Source organism: Sphaerodactylus townsendi, linkage group LG05, assembly GCF_021028975.2.
Source record: "Sphaerodactylus townsendi isolate TG3544 linkage group LG05, MPM_Stown_v2.3, whole genome shotgun sequence".
Taxonomy (NCBI): domain Eukaryota; kingdom Metazoa; phylum Chordata; class Lepidosauria; order Squamata; family Sphaerodactylidae; genus Sphaerodactylus; species Sphaerodactylus townsendi.
Genome location: NC_059429.1, coordinates 129,482,563 through 129,495,322, shown reverse-complemented (window position 1 = coordinate 129,495,322; position 12,760 = coordinate 129,482,563). Strand labels below are relative to the sequence as shown.

Below are 12,760 nucleotides of genomic sequence, written 5' to 3'. Positions count from 1 at the left end.
ACTTTCCACAGAGGGCCACACACACAAACCAGAGAGGAATAGACCTTCTAGAGCGAGGTGCCCAAACCTATGGCCCGCCAGATGTTCGTGAACTACGATTTCCATTTTGCTGGCAGGGGCTGATGGGAATCATAGTCCATGAACATCTGGAGGACCACAGTTGGACACCTAAACAGAGAAGATGAATTCTGGGGACCAGTCAGTCTTGTGTATAGTGTTCTGCTTTGTTTTTCCTCAAAGGGAGTGATTTCTGTTTGTTTTTTATTTTTTATTTATTTATTTCTTAAATTTATATACCGCCCGATCCCCGAAGGGGTTTTGGGTTTCTAGTTAAGGGAAGGCTGTTTATGAGGGAACTGGGAATAAGTACCAGTCTGCTAGAACCCTGTCTAACAATCCATGAGCCAGAAACACCTGTAACTGTACCATCTTAAAAAAATCCCCATAACATCTAAGCTACTGTACTGAAGCTTATAAAACTAGCCTGTGCCAGTGCCTGAAATCAAAAACTGACTTCTATGCCAAAGCTCTTGTGTATAGATTTCTCTTGCCTTATTTTCCTTTCATCCAAGTTTCTCCTATACCATCTCCTGGGTCGATAAACTTTAATTCTGTTTGTTTGAACCTGCCTCAACATTATTTTGTGTCTTGAGAAGGGTGTTTGCCACAAAGATAAACAACATGCTCCTTTTACCTCCTGGATCAGTTAGAGGGCTGAGCAGTAGTTCTTTTACCACACGCTACCATCTTGAAGCAACTCAGTCCCTGAAAAAAAGGCGGGAAATCTGACAAGACTAGTCAGAAAGTGGTTAGCCTGCCTCAGTAAGTTAAGATGACGGGGTCCGTCTCAACACAACATGTGATTGGTGTTTGGAATATGGAGGTGGTGATGGCCACTAACCTGGATAGCTTTAAAAGGGGCTTGGACAGATTTATGGAGGAGAAGTCGATCTATGGCTACCAATCTTGATCCTCTTTGATCTGAGATTGCAAATGCCTTAACAGTCCAGGTGCTCGGGAGCAACAGCAGCAGCAGAAGGCCATTGCTTTCACATCCTGCATGTGAGCTCCCAAAGGCACCTGGTGGGCCACTGCGAGTAGCAGAGAGCTGGACTAGATGGACTCTGGTCTGATCCAGCTGGCTTGTTCTTATGTTCTTAACACCTTTCTCCATTCAGGCATCTGGATGTACACATGAAGGAGATTGCTAGATCAGGACTAGTTAATACTTTATCGACAAGCATGTTCCATCTCCAAAAGTCTGTCAGCCAAAGAACAATTGCAGCTGAACAAGCCGTCCATCTGTCATGCCGGAGCAAAGCAGTTTTCTTTGGATCTAATTTTAATTATTATGGAATGTTTGGTTTTCTAGCGAGCAGTCCTACCAAACTGCGTAGCAAAACGCTTATGTTCGCCAATGCTTGTTCCCCCTACATGTGATTCACAGTGAAAACTAAAGAGCAATACTTTAACCCGATGTGGAATGAATTTTCGCGTTCAGATTTCATTGAAACTTCCCAGCTTTTTACGAGGACTTTGCAGCTTCAAAGCATCTTTCTGCGATATAGAAGCGTCCAGCAAAAAAATGCTGTTCTAATAAATGACTTAAGAATCTATTTGCTGAATTATTTAAAAAAAAACAACTGTTACAGCTTCAGTGTTTCAGACGCAACAAACGAGAGCTGTGGCAACTTCAACTGCAGACATAAGGAACAGTTTGTTAAACATACTGCAACGGAATGCAGAATGTTAGAAATGAAAGGATGTTCGTGTAAAAATAAATGGGAATAAAACACAGTGGATCAAGACAGATCCACCTGTGGCGATTCCAGCTGGACGCCCCGGAGATCTTCGTTTTACCACCCATGACAACGGTGATCTCCCAACAATGGTGTGGGTGGGTTGCTAGGCTGTTCTCCGTGGGTGTCAAGGACATCAAAACACAAAAATAAGAGCCAAGGAGTGTCCAAGTTTGCTGGGGGGATCGGGGTAAGGCAGAATCTTGAAATGTTAAGGATGCTGGAGAACAGACAGGTATATTCTTTCCAACTGTGGGATGGCCTACTTAATGCTGCCTCCGCCGATCCTCCTTGCCAAAACTTGGTCAGAGGACTTTGGTTTCTGGGCAACGGGGATACTTCAGGGATTCCACGGCTCTGAGATTAGTGTAGGATGGACCCATTTTCGTTCTCCATCCCAGCCCATGTACACTGACAGATGGATGTGTGGGGGAGACCGAGAGAATGGGGTGCATGGAACCTCAACTCTGACACGCTGAACAGGGACCACAAAGCCAACCCTGTGACTGAACTTTTCGGGGCTTGCTTCAGCCCCTCTCAAAGACCATCTGAAGATCGTTGCCCCATGTTATTCTGTCTGGTGCCACTCCAGAGCTATCAGCCCATTCTTATCACTTCAGGTGGGGAGTCGTGTGGGTCTGCAGTAGGAGAGCAGGAATAGAGTCTAGTAGCACCTTAAGTGCTACTTAGGAGCAGCAGTGGCATGGTGGTTAAGAGCAGGTGCACTCTAATCTGGAGGAACCGGGTTTGATTCCCCGCTCTGCTGCTTGAGCTGTGGAGACTTATCTGAGGAATTCAGATTAGCCTGTGCACTCCCACACATGCCAACTGGGTGACCTTGGGCTAGTCACAGTTCTTCAGAGCTCTCTCAGCCCCACCTACCTCACAGGGTGTTTGTTGTGAGGGGGGAAGGGCAAGGAGTTTGTAAGCCCCTTTGAGTCTCCTTACAGGAGAGAAAGTGGGGATATAAATCAAATTCTTATTATAATTCTTCTTAAGAGCAGATGCACTCTAATCTGGAGAACCTCTTACCAAGTTATGGCAAAAGGAGTCTAGTAATGGTTAAGAGCAGGTGCACTCTACAGTGCAGAACTTAGGTTTGATTCCCCGCTCTACCACTTAGGCATGGAGGTTTAGCCAAAGCCCCTTTGATTCTGCTACAGGAGAGAAGGGGGGGTATATTTCCAGGTGCTGTGTGGTTTTCGGGCACAGCCCATGGCCGTGTTCTAGCAAGCATTCTCTTCCCTGACGTTATAGCCTGCATCTGTGGCTGGCATCTTCAGAGGATCCTCTGAAGATGCCAGCCACAGATGCAGGCGAAACATCAGGAGAGAATGCTGCTAGAACACGGCCATACAGCCCGGAAACCACACAGCACCCAAGTGATTCCGGACGTGAAAGCCTTTGACAATACAAGGGGAGTATAAATCCAAACTCTTCTTCTTAAAGTCCAGAAAGATTTCCAGGGGGCTTTTCTTATCATCTGAACCTGTTTCCAAGATCGAATCACAAATGTACCTACTAAGCACATTCCCAATGATCCTTATGCATGAAAAATTACCCCATAACTGCACTGTTAGAGTACAAATAAAGGCCTGGTACTAATTTAAACGGTGTAGCTTGCAAAACTGAGATGTGAGCAACGTGGGCATTGTTTTCTCAAAATTAGCCACATTTAAAATATTTACAAAAATACTGCCCATGCCAAAACTGGAGGCTGATATACTTGACTTGAAACTGCAGTCCTAGAACCAAAGCTACGACAGATGCTGGTCTTAAGCCCACTGGAAAATGATGTCCCACAAACTTAAGGTCATAAGAACATAAGAACTAGCCTGCTGGATCAGACCAGAGTCCATCTAGTCCAGCTCTCTGCTACTCGCAGTGGCCCACGAGGTGCCTTGGGGAGCTCACAGGCAGGAGGTGAAAGCAATGGCCTTCTGCTGCTGCTGCTCTTGAGCACCTGGTCTGCTAAGGCATTTGCAATCTGAGATCAAGGCAGATCAAGATTGGTAGCCATAGATCGACTTCTCCTCCATAAATCTGTCCAAGCCCTTTTTAAAGCTATCCAGGTTAGTGGCCATCACCACTAACTAACCACCACTAAGGTCATCGAAAGCTGATCACAGATACACGTAAGGGTGCAAACAAAAGTACAAAGCCTCAAACAAACAAAGAGATGACATATCCTCTATATTAGCATCACTTCATGCATGGACTATAGGGGCATTACTGTTGAGTTTATTATGAATACACTTTTCAATGATCAAAACCATTGGGCTGTACTCAATTCATGGGGAACCAGGAAGCCCGTTCTCACCTCCCTTCGACCTCTTCCATCATCATAACTAGCGGCAGCTGGAAATTCCCGATACAAATTTGATGAGAACCAGAAACTTCTACTTATTATTACTATTATTTATTAGGTTTGATATACCGCCCAATCCCCAGAGGGCTCTGGGCGGTGCACAATAAGATCAACAAACAAAACAATATTCAACCGAATACAAACACCACCATCAGAAAATCACATTAAAATCCCTTAAAAACAGTAGCAGCAATATCACATCCCATAATTATGGGTGGTGACCATTCTACACTCTCGGGTGGGGACCAGCTAACCGCCGGAGATGAAACAACTAAAACAGATGGTACACGGGAACATCGAGAGGAGGGCAGATAATTTTGTGCAGGGCAGATAATTTTGAACGCTTATATATTTTCCTAACATGTTTCCACTTCTAAGTGCACGGTCTCACAAGAGCTCTTGAAAGCAATGAGTCCAGGAACTGTACCCTGTATTTCTACTTGCATAGACTTACAATACGGCGATCTTATTCACCATCACCACAAACCTTCCCTTAAGCAGAAGAGTTTTTGGATTTATATCCCCCCTTTCTCTCCTGTAGAGGACTCAAAGGGGCTTACAATCTCCTTGCCCTTCCACCCTCACAACAAACACCCTGTGAGGTAGGTGGGGCTGAGAGAGCTCCAAGAAGCTGTGACTAGCCCAAGGTCACCCAGCTGGCGTATGTGGGAGTGTATAGGCTAATCTGAATTCCCAAGATAAGCCTCGACAGCTCAGGCGGCAGAGCTGGGAATCAAACCCGGTTCCTCCAGATTAGATACACGAGCTCTTAACCTCCTACGCCACTGCTGCTCTCTCCCGCCCCCCCGCCCCGCCCCAAAATAAAGAAATACTTAGTCAGACAGAAGAACCAATCAAATTTAGGTAATCAACAGACTCATACCCAATCCCATCAAGTACCCTGCATGTTGCTTGGAATATAATTTACTCCCTATGCATTCCTATGGTTTTGGGTTTTTTTACAGTCATGGGTCAAAGGATCCAAGCCCCTCTTTGTGCAAGTCCTTAGCAACTTAAAACGTTAATGGGAAGAACAAGTTTCCCTGCCTCTCAGGTTCCCAGTTTTTACTGTTTTCACTAGAAAGACTTCACGTAAATACAAGCAAAAAAGGCTAATATTGCCCCAGTTTAAAAGGCACCAGTGCCTTACTGGAACTCAAGTGTGAGTCGGTCATGGTACAGTCCTGCCCTGTTCACATTGGCGGCGGTTTCGTCCTGAGAGGCCAGGTCAGACAAGGAGAACGAAATTTTATTTTATTTAGGGAGATTACACTGCTAGATGGAGAAGCATTACACATCGTAGAGTCACAGAGTTGGAAGAGACCCCAAGAGCCATCAAGTCCAACCCCCGCCGTGCAAGGCACTCCTGACAGATGGCCACCCAGCCTAGCGACACAGCTGATGGGAAGAGAGGTGGATAAAAGAAACAGGTACATGCCTAATGGTTGCCTCCTGGGGCAAAAAGGAAGAACCGGTTAGCAGAATATCTCTATCTAACTAGCTTTTCTATTGTTGTTGCCTTGCCTGCACGCTTGACATTGTATATTCCAACAACTATTTTATTTATTATCGAAGGTTTTCACGGCCGGAATCACTGGGGTGCTGTCTGGTTTCCGGGCTGTAGGGCCGTGCTCTAGCAGCATTCTCTCCTGACGTTTCGCCCACATCTGTGGCTGGCATCTTCAGAGGATCTGATAGTAGGAATGGAAAGCAAGTGGAGTATATATACTGTGAGGTCAAAAGGTGAGACCATCTGAATAGAGTAGCCTGGCATGTGAGTCACAAAGAAGTCTGTAGCATGTGAGTAACAATGAAGATAGCAAGGTCAATAGGTGAATGCATCTGAATAGAAGTAGCGCATATTTGTCTCCCCAGTGGGGGCCGAAAATAGCTTTAGAGCATTCTTCCCTTCTCCATTTTATCCTCACAACAACCCTTTGAGGTAGATTAGGCTGAGAAAGTGGAACTGTCCAATGGCCATCCAGCAAGTGCCCATGGCAGAGCAGGGATTCAAAGTTACACCTGACACTAGTCTGACATCCTAACTACTACACTATTCTGGCTCTCAGCATCTTATCTGTTAAAGTGACTATCAGATGCCTTCAGGAAGCAGAGAGTCGTTTTTTTTTTAATCAGTTAAGCCAGCAATCGGCTGTTACATCCTGCAGCAATCGGCTGCTACTTCTTGCGGCAGTGAGTTGCACAAGTTAACGTCACATTGTGTGTGAGGAAGAACAGACGTACGCCACTTTTCAAGGGAAAAGAAAGGGGAAGGAACCATGCAAAGTGAGTAAGTGAAGCTCTCTTGTATCAAGTCAGACTATTGGTCCCTCCAGGTAAGTATACTTTCATCTGATTGGCAGTGATCAGATCACTTTGTCCCGGAGGCCCAGCTGGGGGTTCTAGCCCCTCATCATGTAGGCAACAAGTGGATTTACGCCTGACTGCAAAGACTTATGGATCCTACCGGATTCTGGAATGTTCTGCAGGATCTGATGCCCCCTGGAACCTCATTGGATGAGCTGGTAGAAGACTGGCATCGCCGTCTTTCTGAAGCCATCAACGAGATTGCTCCCTGACGTCCTCTCCCTTCCTGTCGAAACTCAGCCCCCTGGTACACTGATGTAGTGATGGAGTTGAAACGGCCGTGGTGAAGTGGGTGTCGAACTCCCGACAACGTTGCAAGGACATCTTATAGGACATTTCCAAAATCCTAGGAGAAGGCTCTGAAGGCTGCTGAAAAGAAGTTTTATTGGCCTCCGTTGTGTCTGCACGGGCACACAGCTCAATTGTTTAGGGCAAGTCAGCCACTTACATCCCTCTCAGAGAGCGACCGAATATTAGAAATCCAACACTTAGCTGTGAGGCTTTTGCGAGCTTTCGTGTAGAAAACGTCTGGTCGCTCTGCTAGGACCTCCCCATCAATGTGGACAAAGTAAGTGAGCTGGAGGCCCCTTGGCCATCTTCAGTTCCCACACTGACTATTTCAGCCTGCTCCCCCAAGCCGAGGTAAACAAGACACCTGGAGCTGTGAAGTTGACCACCTGTCCCTTTGATCTTCGCTTCTCTTGGCCGGTTAAGGCGATGAGGTACATCTTCCCCTGTTGGAGAGTGTCAACCTGTCCTTTGAGACGGGGACTCTTCTTGAGGGAGCTGAATGAGGCAGGGGTGAAACTGCTCTTGAAGAAGCCATCCTTAGATCCACCTGATCTAGCCTTCTACCGCCCAGTCTCGAATTTATCGTTTCTGGGAAAGAGAGTTGGGCTGACCCAGCCGCAGGGCGTTCCTGTGCGAGGCTTCGGCATTGGATCCTTTTCAGCCTGGCTTCTAACCCGGCCATGGGATGGAGACCGTATTTGCAACTCTCCAAGACGATCTCCGACACCAGCTGGATGGGGGATCGGTGCAGCTGTTGCGGTTAGACCCAATAGCAGCATTTGATACAGTCGATCACGACCTTTTGACCCACTGCCTTGCTGTGTCTGGGATTCGACGAAAAGCTGTTCCTCTAGGACAGTGATGGCGAACCTTTTTGAGACCGAGTGCCCAAATTGCAACCCAAAACCCACTTATCTTTTGCAAAGTGCCAACATGGCAATTTAATCTGAATACTGAGGTTTTAGTTTAGAAAAAAAACGATTTGATCCAAGGCGTGCATTACTCGGGAGTAAGCTTGGTGAAGCAACCGTGCAATGCTTTGAATGAGTGAATCACAGCCCTAGGAGGGTTTACTCAGAAGCAAGGCCAGCCTAGATGTGTGCATGTGTGTGTGTGTGGGGGGGGGGGTGATTTTCCGCTCCACCTACATGACGAACTCTGTGCATACGTGCCCACAGAAAGGGCTCTGAGTGCCACCTCTGGCACACGTGCCATAGGTTCGCCACCACTGCTCTAGGATGGGGGACAAATTGGGGGGCAATTGTCCTCTTGGTACCCTGTACATTGGGGGGTGCCACGGGGGGGGGGGGGAATCCTTTCCCAAACATTATTTAACGTCTACATGCATTCCCTTGCTTGGTTAGTTCCAAGTTTCAGGCTGGGGTGCCAACAGAACACCAATGACACCTAGCTTTATCTGTTTATTAGAGACAGGCCGGAAACCACCCCAGAAAATCTGGCTGAGCATTTGGAGGCCATCATAACATCAGAGCAGGCTGAAACTAAATCCATTGAAGACGCAAGTCCTGTGGATGGGTCGGGGAGAGGGCTGTCGACTACCGGAACTGGACATGGGCGTCATCACCTACAGTTCGGACCCAGCGTGGTGTAGTGGTTAAGAGCAGGTGGAGTCTAATCTGGAGAACCGGGTTTGATTCCCCCACTCCTCCACCTGAGTGGCAGAGGCTTATCTGGTGAACCAGATGTGTTTCTACACCGCTACGTTCCTGCTGGGTGACCTTGGGCTGGTCACAGTTCTCTCAGAAAACTGTCAGCCCCTCCAGCCAAGCAAGGTGTCTGTTGTGGGGAGAGGAAGAGAAAGGAGCTTGTAAGTCACCTTGAGTCACCTAACAGGAAAGAAAGGTGGGATATAAATCCAAAACTCTTCCTTCTTCTAAGCGTGATCGTGGATGCCTTTTTATACACGGAGGCCCAAGTCGCACAGACAGACAAATGGGCTTTTTACCATCTTCGCCCCCTATTTGCCCTGTCCTGACCCAGCCACAGTGATCCTGGATAACTTTCAAAGGGGCTTGGACAGATTTATGGAGGAGAAGTCGATTTATGGCTACCAATCTTGATCCTCTTTGATCTGAGACTGCAAATGCCTTAGCAGACCAGGTGCTCAGGAGCAGCAGCCGCAGAAGGCCATTGCGTTCACATCCTGCCTGTGAGCTCCCAAAGGCACCTGGTGGGCCACTGCGAGTAGCAGAGTGCTGGACTAGATGGACTCTGGTCTGATTCAGCTGGCTTGTTCTTGTGTTCTCATGATCCATGCAACAGTCCCCTCCAGATTGGACTACTGCAATTCGCTCTACACTGGGCTTCCCTTGAGGTGGCTCTGGAAACTGCAACTGGTCCGCAGCGCAGCAGCAAAAGTCCTGATGGAGACCCTGTAAGAGCGCACATCTTTCCTGTACTTCGGCAGCTGCGCTGGTTAATGGTTGAATTCCAGATCGAGCTCAAGGTTTTGTTATTAACCTTTAAAGCCCTAAGCAGTTTGGGCTCTTTTATCTACAAGACCGCCATGGAATTCTAGAGTTGGAAGAGACCCCAAGGGCCATCAAGTCCAACCCCCTGCGATGCAGGAACACACATTCAAAGCACTCCTGACACATGGCCATCCAGCCTTTCTTAAAAAACCTCCAAAGGAGGAGACTCCACCAAACTCCGAGGCAGTGAATTCCATTGACCAACAGGCCTTACTGTCAAGAGGTTTTTTCTGATGTTTAGGTGGAATCTCTTTTCCTTCACCTTGAACCCATTACTCCTAGAAGTCCTAGTCCAGTGGTGGCGAACCTGTGGCACGCGTGCCAGAGGTGGCACTCAGAGCCCTCTCTGTGGGCACATGCGCACAGAGTTCATCATGTAAAGGAAGCGGAAAATCACACACACACAAACACACCCCACACACACACATATCTAGGCTGGCCTTGCTTCTGAGTAAACCCTCCTAGGGTCATGGTTCACCCATTCCAAGCGTTGCACGGTTGCTTCATCAAGCTTACTCCCGAGTAACATGCACCTCGGAGCAAACCATTTATTCTAAACTAAAACCTCAGTATTCAGATTAAATTGCCATGTTGGCACTTTGCGATAAATAAGTGGGTTTTGGGATACAATTTGGGCACTCGGTCTCGAAAAGGTCACTGTCCTAGTCTCTGGAGCGGCAGAAAACAAGCTTGCTCCCTCACCAACATGACATCCCTTCAAATATCTAAACATGGCTATCATGGCACCTCTTCACCTTCTCTTCACCAAACTAAACATCCCCAGCTCCCTGAGTCCCTCCTCGTAGGGCTTAGGTGTCAAACCCATGGCCCTCCAGATGTTATGCACTACAGTTCCCATCATCCCCTGCCAGCATGATGCTGGCAGGGGGTGATGGGAACTGTAGTGCATAACATCTGGAGGGCCATGAGTTTGACACCTGTGTCATAGGGCATGGATTCCAGACCTTTTACCATTTTGGTTGCCCTCCTCTGGATCTGTTCCAGCTTGTCAATGTCCTTCTCGAACTGCAGGGCCCAGAACTGTACACAATATTCCAGGTGAGGTCTAACCAATGCGGAATAGAGAGGTACAGTTACATCCCTTGATCGAGACACTATGCTCCTGTTGATACAGCCCAGAATTGCACTGGCTTTCTTGGCCGCCGCAATAGTTTCAGGATCTCTCTACCTAGCATTAGCTTCTGGGCTGTCTCAATGGAAGTATAGTGTCTCGATCAAGGGATGTAATTGTACCTCTGCCTCTCTCCCAATACACTCTTCTGGAAGAAACCTCCTAGAAGTCCCTGGCTCAAGGGATGTCCAGCGAGCTTCAACTCAGACTAGGGTGTTTTCAGCTCTGGCCTCACCTGGGAGAACTTTCTGCTGTCCCAGTTCAGGACCCTGTGGATGTGATACAGCTCCACAAGGCCTGTAACGTGGAGATAGTCCACCGGTCATAGGGCTGAGACAGCTACGGTCCTACCAGCTCCCCTGACCTCCCCTTCACTTTCCCCTCCCTCCTCTGCTTTTCACCTTGGTTTCTCCCCTTCCCCTTTTTAGAAGAAGAAGAAGAGTTTGGATTTATATCCCCCTTTCTCTCCTGTAGGAGACTCAAAGGGGCTGACAATCTCCTTGCCCTTCCCCCCTCACAACAAACACCCTGTGAGGTGGGTGGGGCTGAGAGAGCTCCGAGAAGCTGTGACTAGCCCAAGGTCACCCAGCTGGCGTGTGTGGGAGTGCACAGGTTAATCTGAATTCCCCAGATAAGCCTGCACAGCTCAGGTGGCAGAGCTGGGAATCAAACCCGGTTCCTCCAGATTAGATACATGAGCTCTTAACCTCCTACGCCACTGCTGCTCCTGAATGGATTTGACTCATATTATTTTGCCATCCTTTACTGGTGAGGGTAACGGCACCAAAGTTTTTAATGGTTTGTCAAGATGTAAACTTTAATTATACTAGGCTGAAATTTTATTATGTGGTATATTGATTGTGTGTGAGCCGCCCAAGGCCTGCCTTTGGCTGGGGCAGAGTGGGGTATAAGCCTAAATAAAACAAAAGTAAACTTGATGACCAGTTCTTTGACAGGCATTTCGCATCACCTGCTTCTCGATCCTTCAAACTGCAGGGAATTGAATTTGGGACCCTCTGAGTATCTGGGAGGTGCTCGGCCAATGAGAGAAGATTAGCTGCTGGAAAGCACAACTAATGAAAATCAATGAAGGGGATCAGCGATGTAGTCTTAAACTTTATATATATATTCCGCACCTTGGAAGCAGGGGAGCAAGACAGATGTGGAAAGCCGGGGCCAAGATAAGGCCTTGGTACAGCTCTGATTCAAGTCATGAGTGTGTTGTCGAAGACTTTCCTGGCCAGAATCAACTGTCCGTTGTGGGTTTTCCGGGGCTGTGTGGCCGTGGCTCGGCAGTTTCTGTCCGTAACGTTTCACCCACATCTATGGCTGTGCCACGGACAGAAACACATTTCACCGTGACCTGCCTCTGAAGACACCAGCCATGGATACGGGTGAAAGGTTAAAAGCAAAACCGACCAGACCAGAGCCACGCAGCCCTGAAAACCCACAACAGCCAGTCAAGCCACAAAGCTCACTCGCAAAGCCCCTCCCACTCTCTCAGGCTAGCAGACTTTGTAACCAGCCTCCAGACAAGCAGCACACAAGCCTACCTCGCAGGGATGTTGTGAAAAAAAAGAAAAAGAAGCAAGAAAGCCTGGAGGAAAAACGGGATGGGTGGGTGGTAGACAAACAACGACAGCAGTTCTGAGCCCCTCCCCCCACCAGATGCTCCCCCCCCCAAAAAAAAGCTAACCCCCGGGGGATAGGCTGGGAACGCAGGGCCAGTCATCCTTTCCAGAACCCTTTCTTGGGGGGGACTCAGGATTGGAACTCAGAGCCCGCCATCAAGAAACAGCAGACTCCCTCCTACCCCAATGACCCTGGGTGGGGGAGGGGCAGAGGGATCTGAGGCCAAGAGGGGGGAGGGGAGGGCTCTGGCCAGACTCCTGGGAGGGGCTGTGCGCGCTTGCTGCCTTCCCACCCCGCCTCCAGCCTACCTGGCAGGGAGGAATCGGCGAGCTGAGCAGAGTCTCCGTCAGCCTCTCGCCCGGCTCCGGCTTCGCTCCCCACAGCGCAAACGTAGCCGGCTACGTTGCAACTTCGCAAAGGATTCTGGGTAGCCGGGTGAGAGGCGGGCTGGTGGGTGGGCGGAAGGCGGCTTCAGCTGCTCTCTGCCCCTCCGCCGGGCGAGGGAAGGAGAAGCTGTGCGCGTGCGTGGGCGCTTCCATCCATCCACCTTTAGAGGGTTTCTTTCCTCTTCTCTTCCCCCCGCCCCCGTTCAGTTTCTTGACTCGCCTCGATTTTAAGCGCGACTGATTTGGTGGTGTTGTTTTTTTTGACGTGTGATTGACAACTGCAGAGGGAAGGG

At 48.6% G+C, this 12,760-nt stretch overlaps 1 protein-coding gene across 3 annotated transcripts in view; it reads right to left on the bottom strand.

Annotated features, from left to right (window-relative positions):
* ARFGAP1 (ADP ribosylation factor GTPase activating protein 1) overlaps positions 1–12,491 on the bottom strand; it is a 55,565-nt gene extending 43,074 nt beyond the window's left edge. For all 3 annotated transcript variants that reach the window (XM_048496734.1, XM_048496732.1, XM_048496733.1), the window contains exon 1: positions 12,390–12,491. The gene's annotated coding sequence lies outside the window, so the exon portion shown is untranslated. The remainder of the gene's footprint in view (positions 1–12,389) is intronic.
* Positions 12,492–12,760: the final 269 nt, after the last annotated feature.